Source organism: Callorhinus ursinus, unplaced genomic scaffold (assembly GCF_003265705.2).
Source record: "Callorhinus ursinus isolate GAN/ISIS: 27379988/994484 unplaced genomic scaffold, GSC_fseal_2.0 scaffold12, whole genome shotgun sequence".
Lineage (NCBI taxonomy): Eukaryota > Metazoa > Chordata > Mammalia > Carnivora > Otariidae > Callorhinus > Callorhinus ursinus.
Genome location: NW_027397074.1, coordinates 80,089,856 through 80,102,538, shown reverse-complemented (window position 1 = coordinate 80,102,538; position 12,683 = coordinate 80,089,856). Strand labels below are relative to the sequence as shown.

The following is a 12,683-nucleotide window of genomic DNA, read 5'->3' as shown; positions in this document are numbered from 1 at the left end:
GCTCCCTCAAGTGACTGTTGGCAAGCCTCTTGGCCTCACTGGCTTTGGTTGAACACATCAGTTCTTTGCCAAATGGGCTTCTGTTTAGGGACTAGTCACAACATGGCAGCTTGCTTCCCCCAGGATAAAGGCTCCCTGAGAGAAGGAGAGAAAAAGATGAAGGCCAGATTCTTTTTGTAACCTAATCTCAAAAGTGACATGTGATCTTCTATTTATTAGAAGTGAATCACTAGTTGTAGCCCACACTCAAGGGAAAGGGCTTACACAAAACCATGCATATCTGGAGATTTTAAAGGCTGCCTACTACAGGGGATATTAACAAATAATGTTGTTCTCTAACATTCTTGTACACGCCTTCTGGTTCACATGCACAGGCTCACTCTGGTTCCCTGGATTGCACACCCAGGTGTAGAATTATCAGGTTATAAGATTTGTGTATGTGCAAACTTATTAGGTTATTTCCAACCTGTTTTCAAAGTATTGAGCTGGTTTTTACTCCCTCTAGCAATAGATAAGAGTTTCTGTTACTCCACATACTTGTTATAACTTGGTATTATCAAATTTCATTTTTAGCCTGTCTGGTAGGCATGAGTAGTGTTTCACTGTGATTTTAATTAACATTTCTCCAATAACTAATGAAGTGACCATCTTTTCAAACATTGGTGAACTATTGTGCTTTCTCTCTGAAATCTTGGTTCCTGTCCTTTACTCATTTTTATATTGGGTTGTTTGCCTTTTTCTTATTGACTCATTGGAATGCTTTCCTTATATAATGTGGATGATAATCAATTCTTCGTCAGCTGTATATGCTGCAAATATCTGCTTTCAGTTTGGTGCTTAGCTTTCCTTTCTCTGTATGTCCATATCTCTCAATGAACTAAGTTTTGAATTTTAATTTCAGGTTACCAATATTTTCTTTTATAAAAAGAAAATTGTTTTCTCAAGACAATAATTTTACTATATTTACCTCTAAAAGCATTTATAGTTTTGCATTTGGCAATTTGTCTTAATCCACCTGGAAACTGATTGTTATATTGTTTATTCTATATGGATAATCAATTGTCTCAGCACCAATGATCTGCAAGAATTTGGTTTTTCATATAAGCATGAATTTGTTTTAAGTTTCCTAATCCTGTAGTTATCTAAAGATCTTACCATTTTTAAAATTTTTCTTTAAGAGTTTTTAGCAATTCTTGGATCTTTGATCTTCCATATAAATAAATTTTTTAAAGATTTTATTTATTTGTTTTAGAGAAAGAGAGCATGCAGGCAGGGAGAGGGGCAGAGGGAGAAGGAGAGAGAAAATCTCAAGCAGGCTCTGCACTGAGCATGGAGCCTGATGTGGGGTTCGATCCTGTGGCCCTGTGATCGTGACCCAACCCGAAACCAAAAGTCAGACACTCAACCAACTGAGCCAACTAGGTGCCTCCAGATAAGTATTTACATAAACTTATCAAGTTCTCCAAAACAAGGAACAAACAAGCAAATAAACCCACTGTGATTTTGCTTGATATTGCATTAATTTTATATATCAATTTGGAGAGACAAGTCCTCTTTAAGATGTTGCATTTTTCCATCTATGAACTTGGTATATAATCTTATTTATTTAGCTTAACTTTAATGTTTTTTAATGTTTTGTAATATTTTTCATTGTTTTCCTTCTGCTTATGTTTATTAAATTTATTTCCAAATACATTATGTTTTTACTGCTACTGTAAATGTTTTCTTTTATAAAATTATATTTTGTAGCTTATTGTTCCTGTTGTATAGAAATTCAGTTGCCCTTTATATATTGACTCTATATCAAACATGACAAACTCCATTAATAATTCTAAATTTACCTGTACAATCTTTCAGATTTGCTACACAGGCAGTCTTATCACCTGAAAATCGACCGTATTGTTTCTTCCTTTCCAATCCTTCTACCTTTAATTTCTTTTTCCTGTCTTACTGCATTGGCTAGGACCTTCAGTATAAAGTTGAATAAAGGTGAGAAGGGCACCTTGTTTTATCCTTAAGATAAGAAAGAGAAAGATTTCATTATGTCAACTTTAAATATTGCATTTGCAATGGTTAGTTTGTAAATGCCTTGTCCCATGATAAGAAAGTTTGATTCTTCTTCTGGGAAGCACTTTTATTATGAGTAGATGTTTTATTGAATGCTTCTTCTGTAGCTATTGATTCTCTCATATGTTTTTTCCATTTAAATATGTTAATATGATGAAGTATAGTATTCAATCTTTAATATTTAATCAGCTTTGCTTTCCTGGAATAAACTGTCTATGGTAAATATGCAATAACTTTTATATAAAGATAAGCATTAGATATTTGCATTTATATATGTGAATTGAGATTGGGGCATGTAATTATCCTCTTTGGTTCTAACTTTACTATTTGTTGATATCATCTCATAAAATAAGATGGGCAGTATTCTCACTATTGCTATTCTATGGAAGAATTTGGGCTAGGTTGGAATTATCTGGTCCTTGACTATTTCCTCAAATCACCAGCAAAACCTCATGTTGTGGAGTTTACTTTATCAAAAGGTATTAAACTTGTTGGTTCAATTACTTTAAGGATTATAGGACTATTTAGGTTTTCTTATGAGTCAATTTTCATGAATTTATTTTCTAAGGTATTTAACTGTTATATATATATATATATATATCAAACTTAATAGAATAAAATGGTTCATAATATTCTCTCATTATGTTTAGTTTCACCATCTATTATTATGACTTGTTTTTATTATTAATGTGTGTAAATATACTTTCTCATTTTGTTTTGACTAATTTTGCCAGAATTTGGACTACTTTATTAGCTCTTTCATATACTTACACACACACACACACACACATAAATGAAACTTAGTTTTTCTTCATTAATTGTTATTTGTTTTATTAGTTCTTCTTCAATTTTTTGTTATTTATTTTCTAAGCTTTTAAGGTATATGCTTAGCTCATATGCTTAGTTCATTAAGCTCTTAAATTTGTGTCACTGCTTTTTAGCTATATCTCACAAGTTTTGATATGAATATTTTGCTATCATGTAGCTGTAAGTATCTATAATTTTCATTATGATTTCTTATTTAAGCCATACATTTTTTTAGAACAGTGTGTTTTAATTTCCAGTCACTCACATGAGGTTTCTTTTATTTTCTTGCAGTAAATGTTACCTAATTCATAATATGGTCAGAGAATGTATGATATCAATTCCTTTGGATTTATTGAACCTGGCTTTATGATCTAGCACATGATCAGTTTCATTTGTGTGCTTGAAGATAATGTGTAGTGTCTAATTATATTAACAAGTGTGATAATTATACAATCCAGATCTGCCATATCCTTACCAATTTTTTATCTGTTTGAATTGTCAATTACAAAACAAAAAGTATATTACAGTCTCTCACTATGATGGTAGATTTTGAAATTTCTCATTGTAGATCTGTATATTTTTACTTTACATATATTGAGGAGGCTCTGTTATTAGTGAATTGGAGTAAATTGAAAATTTTAACATAATGTAAGAATTCAATATTATGGCTACCTATTAATGCTTTTTATCTTAAATTCTTAATTTGCTCACCTATCAAATCAAGGTTTCTTTGACTAATGTTTACCCTGATTGGTATTTACCTCCAAGAAAGATTTATCTTTCTTTCATCCTTTGACTTTAAATCTTTCTAAAACTATGTTTTAGGTCATATATAGGTCATAAACTTATCTGTATTTTTTAAATGCTGGTTTTAAAATTACTGTTTGAGAGGTGCCTGGGTGGTTCAGTTGGTTGGGCATCTGACTCTTGATTTTGGCTCAGGTCATGATCTTGGAGTCATGAGATTGAGCCTGGCATCAGGCTCCATGCTCAGTGGAGATTCTGTTTGAGAGTCTCTCCCTCTCCCTTGGCCCCTCTCCTCCCCAAATAAATAGATCTTTAAAAATAAGTAAATAAAATTATTGTTTGACAATTTATAACTTACCACTGAATAATTTATTCCAGTTATATATAGTGATTAGTAGTGCAAATAGATTTATTTCACTCTCTCTCTTTTTTTTTTTGCTTATTATTTTTTGTGCTTTATCTGTGTCTTTCATTCCCCTCCCCTCTTTTACTCCTTTGTTCCCCATTTTTCTGCTCCTCTTATTTCAAAGTTATAGGTTGTAATGTGTTAGGTTGAATGTTTTAGGAATACTTTAGTTGTATAACACATTCAATTCATAACATTTATTAGGGTATATTTGAGAAAATTTACATATATATAAAATGTACAATGTGATGTTAGATATATGTATACATTGTGAAATGATTACCACATCAAGCTAATTAATATATTGATCACCTCACATAGTTTACCTTTTATGTGTGTGTGTGTGTGTGTGTGTGTGTGTGTGAACAATTGAGAGCTATTGTCTTAGCAAATTTCAAGTATAAAATACAGTATTATTAACTATAGTCCTTGTGCTATACATTAGATCTCCAGAACTTATTTCTCTTACATACCTGAAATTTTGCAACCTTTCGTCTATATATCTCCCCATTTCTCCCACCTCCGAGCACATGCTACTTTCTGCTTCTGAAAGTTTGACTATTTTAAATTCTACATACAAATGAGATCACACAGTATTTGTCTTTGAATTATTTTGAAACTTAGCACAATGCCCTCAAGTTCATCCAGGTTGTCACAAATGGCTAGGTTTTCTTCTTTTTGTGACTTTTTATGACTTTTCTTCTATTTATTTATGACTAAATAAATTCCGTTGAATATACATACAACAATTTATTTATCCATTCATTCATTGGATAACCACTTAAGTCATTTGCCATATCTTGACTACTGTGAATAATACTACAATGAACATGGGAGTGCAAATATCACTTCCAGATACTGATTTCATTTCCTTTGAATATATACCCAGAAACTGGGTTCCTGGATAATATGGTAGTTCTATTTTCAACTTGGGGAAGAATCTCTATGCTGTTTTCTCTAATGATTTTACCAATGTACATTCACACCAACAGTGTGCAAATGTTTCCTTTTCCCCGTATCCTCACCAACATTTGTTATCTTTTTGATAATAGTCCTTCTAACAGGTGTGAGGTGATATGTCATGGTTTAGATTTGTATTTCCCTGATGGTTAGTGGATTTGAGTACTATTGGCCATTTGTATGTCTTCTTTTCAGAAATGTCCACTTAGGTCTTTTGCTCATTTTTTAATTGGATTATTTATTTTCTTGCTAGTGAGTTGTTTGAATTCCTCATATATTTTTGATATTAACCCCTTATTGGGGATATATGGTTTACAAATATTTTCTCCCATTCCATAGGTTGTCCCTTCACTCTGTTGATTGTTTCTTTTGCTATGCAGATGCTTTTTAGTTTGAAGTAGTCCCATTTGTTTACTTTTGCTCTTGTTGCCTGTGTTTTGAGGGTTATATCCAAATATTTATTGCCCAGACCAATGTCAAGAACTTTTTTCCCCTATATTTCCTTCTAGTAGCTTTACAATTTCAGGTCTTAACATTTAAATCTTAATTACATTTTGAGTTGATTTTCATATACAGTATTTTTCTGCATGTGGATTTCCAGTTATCCCAACACCATTTATTGAAGAGTCTATCCTTTCCCCATTGTGTGTTCTTTGTACCTTTGTTGACAGTGAGTTGAATGTAAATGTGTGGGTTTATTTCTGGGCTCACTATTTTTTCCCAATGCAAATACCATAGTATTTTGATTACTGTAGCTTTGTAGTATAGTTTGAAATCGGGCATTTGTAATGCCTCAAATTTTATTCTTCTCGCTGAAGACTGCCTTGGCAATTTGAGTTCTTTTGTGGTTCATATGAATTTTAGTATTGGTTTTTTTTTCTGGTTTTGTAAAAAATGCCATTGGAATTTTGATAGGGATTGTATTAAATCTGTAGATAATTTTGGTTAGTATGGACATTTTAACATTATTGGTTCTTCCCATCTATGAACATGGAATATCTTTTCATTTATTTGTGTCTTCAATTTCTTTCTTCAACGTTTTATAAATGTCATCTTTTACCTCCTTGGTTAAATTGGTTCCTAAGTATTTTATTGTTTTTAATGCTATTGTAAATGGGACTATTTTCTTAATTTCCTTTTCCGATACTTCCTGGTTAGTTTATAAAAACACAACTAATTTTTGTATGTTGATTATGTATCCTGCAACCATAATGAATATACTGAATTTGTTTATTAGTTCTAACAGTTTTTTGATGGAATCTTTATGGTTTCCTATATATGAGTCTTATGAGTTTTAATTCTATACTGAAATTCTCCAGCCTTGCTTCTATAATTTTTTAACATATTGACTCAGTTATTTTAAAGTCAATCCCTAAGAATGCAAATGTCCAAACCACCTGTGAGTCTGTTTCTATTATTTGTTGTTTCTTCTGAGTTCTTGGCAATGTAATCTGATTTTTAGCCTCCCCCTAAACCATAAAGTTATGGTTGATGTTATTGTTTTTCAAAGAGGATTTTGGGGGTGGGGGTGAGAAATGATAAAGCACCAGAAGAGTACTTTCATGCCATCAAAGGTTTTGATTTTAAACTTTCTTAAAATTGGTGCATTTTAAGTTCTTCCTTTACCCAAGACCATAGTCCTTACTCCAAAGGTGTCATTCTTTTGATATGCCATGGATCCTCTCGTGTCTCAACTGAAAGCAAAGTGTGCTGAGTGTATTGTTTTTGTGGGACTTGACCTCCACTGCTTTATTCCCAGAATAGTATAGCTACTGAAATAACTGTCACCTGTTTGACATTTTAGCTGCTATTTTCAACAAGCTTTGGTGGATTTTTTTGGAGGTGGAGGTCCCTTCCTGTGTGTGCATAGTTTAAGAGTCAGCCAGTGAAAAATTAAGGGGAATTTGTATACAGATTTTTTATATTCACTCTCAGAGATAGCTTCTTGTCTGAAATTTTGCCTCTGAGTTCAGCTGGTTTGAGAATCTTGAATCAGTAGGACTGACACTTTCTGCTTGGCCTCACTTTTTCTGCATTGTGAACTTGAAAATCCCCAGCGAATGTAGAGCTCATGTTCTGTGTATTTCTTCCCTTGGGATTATAGCTCCTCAAATTCTCCTTGTGTTGTTTGCTCTTCCAAGTCTTCCATTGTTTTCCATATTTTGTCTAACTTTTATTGCTGTGAATATTCAGTGGAAGCGTTGTTCCAAATAAGGTATTCTCTCAGTGCCAGATTTAGAAGTCTCTTACCATTTTGTCTTACATTTCAGATAATTTATCTAAGATTATTTTATTTCTTGTTGGGATACATCCTTTAGAATTTCCTTAAAGATTTTTTGAAAATAAATTCTCAAATTTATCTGAAAATAACATCTTTAAGACACTTGTAATAGAAGATAGTGCCAGGGCAGCACTAGGGGTAAGAAAGAAGGGAGGGTAGTATTGGGTAGCATCCAGTTTTAGATTATTATGGATGGTGCTGCCTTGAACATTATAGTACATGTCTTTTGGTGATATATATATACATTTCTCTTGGGTATATACCTAAGAGTGGTATTACTGAATAGTCCATATATATATATATATATATATATATATATATATATATATATATAATGTTACGTTTGTAACATTTTAAAAATACAGAATGTCTGAAGAAGGGTGCCTGGGTGGCTCAGCTGGTTAAGTGACTGCCTTTGGCTCAGATCAAGATCCTGGAGTCCCAGGGTCGAGTGCCACATCAGACTCCTTGTTCAGCAGGGAGTCTGCTTCTCCCTCTGACTCTCGCCCCTCTCATGCTCTCTCTCTCTCTCTCATTCTCTCTCAAATAAATAAATAAAATCTTTTTTTAAAAAAGTTTTAAAAAATAAAAAAATAAGAATAAATGTCTGAAGAGAAAAATTACTGGTCAACCCTCTCCACTTCCTGAGGTAGCCAAATATGTCCTTATTTTTCCTGCTTAGATAAACATAAACACATATTAGGAGCATTACAAATTTTTTGCTGAAAATATATATTGAGAGCATTCCTCAAGGTATGACTTGAGCTTATCCTTTTTCAGAACTGCATAATATTTTATACTATAGGTTTTTAATAAATTGTTCATTCATTCCAATTTGAGTATTTACAGAATGTAATATTTCAAAAGTTATTTCATTACATTCAGGATTTCATGGCAGTCTCAAGGTAGAAACTGGAAAGAAACTCTAGAAGGATATAGGATTTAAAACGGAGCAAGTGATGTGAAGTCTGAAACAGAGGGAGAGGTAAGAACTAGCTGAAATTTTAGTAGATATAGGAAGAAAACAAAAGGCTTATGGAAGAAGATTAAAAGAAAAGAACATGAAGAAGATGAGAAAGCTTACAACATAGGCAAGCTGTGATTTGATTCACTGTTAAGCTGCTCTTTGTCTTGTTGAGGAGTGTGCTAAGATTGCCTTCCTCACCCCACAGTCGTGTATCTTGTCCATCCATCCATCAAGCAGACATTACCAAGCACCTGCTTGTGGCCACATGAAGTGGAGAATCTAAAGAACAAAACACAGTTCTTGACTTATGTTTGCTCTAGTTTGGGGAGTTGTAATGAAACCCCAAAGTGATACAGGATGTAGGACTCTATCTCCTTTACCACTGAATCCACATTCCTGTCGAAGGTCCAGCCTGGACACTGTTTTGTGGTAGGGGAGAAAGCTTTTAAATACTGGCCGCTTCCTGAGAACAGTTTGATCAGGGACACCTTCTCCTTAGGCACCCAGAAAATAGGGGCCAGTGCAGTGATGGATGAAGAGTGAGGAAACAGCAGAATGTACAGAGGCCGCACAAATCTTTCAGGCCTTTGGGACCAGCCATAAAAGGGACAAGTGGTTTTTGCCCCAGCTTCTAAATTTGAGCTCACCAAGCTAGATGAGCAGACATGGATTCAAGGCGGGACCATATAGTCAGGTTATGGCTCAAAGTCAAGTGTTATATCCTGCTCTTACTTGACTAAAATGAGACCAGAATAGGGACAAAGTTCAAGAATCCCCCACACCGGGAAAAATCATATTTATGGCTGTGTCACTACCAGCTATTTGAGCAAGGATATTTTATCTGTTTTAGTTCATTAAATTTATCAATTTTTATCACAAAATAATATATATTTCTACTGAAATGTTGAGGTGTATGAAGAAAACATACTTAAAAGTAATCTACTGTTAACTGTCTGAAGTAACTGATTCTAATTGATGTATGTTTTCCATATAATTTGTGTTTATATAAGCATATATAGATATTTAAAAAATTTTTCCTACAAAAATGCAAGCTCTATTTTTAATACCATGTTAAACGTTCATTAAAAATATTAACATAGGGCGCCTGGGTGGCTTAGTTGGTTAAGTGATTGCCTTCGGCTCGGGTCATGATCCTGGAGTCCCGGGATCGAGTCCCACATCGGGCTCCCCGCTGAGCGGGGAGTCTGCTTTTCCCTCTGACCCTCTTCCCTCTCGTGCTCTCTGTCTCTCATTCTCTCTCTCTCAAATAAATAAAATATTTAAAAAAAAATATTAACATAGATACAGCCTAACTCCTGGCACATATATGTATATTTAACTCATCCTTGTAAATAGTTATGTATCGTTTTATATACAAATCTACATTTATCAACCCCCCCCCCCCCCCCCGTTGGTAAAGTCTTACGGATTTGTTTTTAACCAATCGCCCTGTCGCACTCGGAGCCGTGCCGGGACTCCATCCAGGATTTGGGGCTGCATCCTCTCAACACAAAGCAGGGCCTCTGAGGTCTGGGGGCGGCCGGCCAGGCTCCGCCCCCCCGCCGCAGCCGCCAATCGGCTCCCGGGTGGTACCCCCCCGCCCTCTCTGCACTGCATCCCATCTCAGCGCTGCACGCCTCCCGCCGCCACCTCCGCCAATTACCGAATCAGCAGGCTGACTACCCTGTCGCCTTGTCACGTCTCTGCAGATCAGTCCCTTCCCCCTCCGGTTAGCCCGGTGTGAAAATTGCTGGATAACGGGTGAGTATCGTCCAAAGATGGTTCTGGAACCGGAGCAGGCCCCGGCGCACCGACCAAGCCCGCGCAGCTGGGGTGGGAGAAGGAGAGACCCGGCCAGAGTCCGGGGGAGCGCGGGGGAGGGGGCGCCTGCGGGGTTGCGAAGGTAGTCGGGTCTGGGCCCGAGACCGCTTGGGCCTAAAGAGGCAGATGTCTTCCGAAGAGGACTGCCTGCGGTCTCTCCATCTCTGTGTCTGCTTCTGCTTTTTTCTACCACTCTGGCTCTGATTTCTTTCGTGCTTCATTCTTCGCCAGGAATTTCTGCCCTATTACAACACTTCTCATGATGAAATGTTTCGAAGCTGCAGATACGTACAGAAAATAATAGAACAGAATTATCAGATGCGGACATTTTATTATTACCTTTGCTTCAGCGCACTTGCTCTCCCCGCCCCCCACCCCGTGGATGAGGATGTGTGCCTCCCCCCTCCCCCCGTGTGTGTATATGTGTGTGTCTCTCCTCCTTTCTAAGAAACAACCTGACAGTTAAAATCTTTCCCCCATGAAATCTCATGTCCATCCTTAGATATGTTAGGGTCTATCCTTCTCACGTATATTTTTGTCCTTTTATTATTTATTTTTATGTAAACAATATGTGCGTTTTTGTTTTGCATTTTAAATTTTTCCATGCAACTCAATACTTGGGGGTTTGCCTTGCGGTGCTATTACTCTTGTCATTTCAGACTGGAAAGGGACTTAGCAAGCGAGTCTCTAGCCCTCCTTGTTTATTAGCTCAGAACCTTGAGCCCTGTCGGCGATAAAGGCCGTGCTCAGATTGTCCTTCACTGGGTAGGATCCTGAATTGAGGTTCTCTTGATTGAGGTTCTCTTGATTTCTGTTCCTAGCGTTCCTTCTATGTTTTATGCCACTGAGCTCACCTACCCACATCCCTTATTGGCTATTAATTATATGATTCAGTTTGGGGAAAGATTCAAAGAAGAAAGGAAAGAGGAAAGGAAATATGACTTGGATTTGGACCAAAACTCTAGTCAGTATATTAAAAGGTATGCATTTTCCTGGAACATGAAGTATTGGATCTTAGGGCAGCCTGAATATTTATTTTATTTAATAGGCACTGGTACAGTCTTACTGCATGCCAGTCATTGATCTAAGAACTTTACAAGTATTCACTCAATTTAAGCCTTACAATAAATCTGTGATATAGGTACTAATTTTATCATTCCTATTTGTACAGGTAAAACTGAGGTGCAGAGAAATTAAGTAACTTGCCAGAAGTCACTCAGCCTGTAGATTGTAGCACTGAGATCTGAATCCGGGACATCTGGTGACAGTCTTGAGTTTTTAACTGCATTTCACATGCTACAACTAGCTCCTGAGGGCGGTGAAGTCAGGGGACAAAGTAGAACTCGCAGTTCACAGAAGGGAGGGCAGCTGTCAACTGGTGATCAGAAGAGACTTCAAGAAAGAAATAGGAACTGAAATGTACATAGAAAGGTAGACTCTAGCTACCTATTGTCCGTTTGAAATATAATATATCCATAACTTACAAAAGAAACATAGATAATGCAAACAATGCAGAGCTACGTAAAAGTTGCCCTGCGCTCTTTCTCAGGTCAAACAATATTAACAGGTAGAGATGTAGTCTTTCCTTCTCCCATCATAGCACAAATACGTAAAGGGCTATTTTTTTATTACAAAAATGAAAGCACAGCTAACAGTTTTGTACAATTTTTATCCCCCCCCCCCAGTATGTCAAGTACATCCCCCCCAACCAAATGGAGATCTAAGCTCTTCCTAAGAATTGAATAATATCGCACCGAAGATGTCCTATCATTTATTCAGCCTTTCGCTTAGTAACGAATAGTCAGAGAAGTTTATGTCTCTAATAGAACGGCCGTCCACTCTGCCAGGATGGGGGCCGCCGCAATGCCGAGCCAGCAGGGCCGGCGACACAAAGAAGAGCTGTCCCCTGCCAAGCGCCGCCCCTCGGGCTCGCTCTCGCGCCCAGGAGGAAGTGGGGAGGAGGAGACTCTTCGCGAACCCCTCCCCCCCCCATCCCGGCTGCGCCTCCTCCCCGCTACCAGCTCGCTCGCCCGCCCGCCGCGGCGCTGCCTGCAGGGAAGCCCCTTCCCCGCCGCACGGTGCGTCCCCTCTGCACCCAGCCCTGCCCCCGTCCGGCTGCCGCCGCGACCCGGTGAGTGGCCCCCTGCCGAAGCCTCGCAGGCCGGAGAAGGGGCGGCTGGCGAGGAACTCGGCCTGGCTCTGGGGGAGGGCGGTGCCGGAGGCCGAGGGGGCCCGAGGGTGCGCGGGCGGACCTGCGGGACCTGCCGGAGGGGCGCCCGGATCTGGGACAGGTCCCTCGCTGATTGTGTCCTAGCCGCTGTTGCTGATTTTTCTCTGCTCTGGGCTCCGCGTCGCCGCTGCCGCATTGCTGCCCCGCTCGGGTTCTGACATCTGATGTTTGTGTTTGCGTGCTTTGTGTGGTCGAGATAGGCACAGGCCCGACGGGAGAAGAGCATCTCCTCCGCAGCTTCGTCGGATGAGAATGCCCAAGCCCCGGGAGCAGGGCTTGCTCAGGGTCATACAGGTGGCTGGTGACAGAGCATCACTTCTGTCCTACTGCCCTTTGATCTTTGCAAACACCGGCTCTGGGACTGAGTTCCCTTACCCACTCTCACCAGCCCCCGGGA

General features: G+C 38.1%; 1 protein-coding gene across 4 annotated transcripts in view; it reads left to right on the top strand.

Annotated features, from left to right (window-relative positions):
* Positions 1-12,683, top strand: part of TCAF1 (TRPM8 channel associated factor 1) — a 48,476-nt gene that overhangs the window by 1,915 nt on the left and 33,878 nt on the right. For 2 of the 4 annotated variants that reach the window (XM_025854917.2, XM_025854920.2), the window contains exon 1: positions 9,864-9,996. The exons of 1 other annotated variant lie outside the window; for it this stretch is intronic. The gene's annotated coding sequence lies outside the window, so the exon portion shown is untranslated. Of the gene's footprint in view, positions 1-9,863; positions 9,997-12,063; positions 12,188-12,683 lie in introns of those variants that run through there. One more of the 4 variants, XM_025854918.2, reaches the window with a different exon arrangement.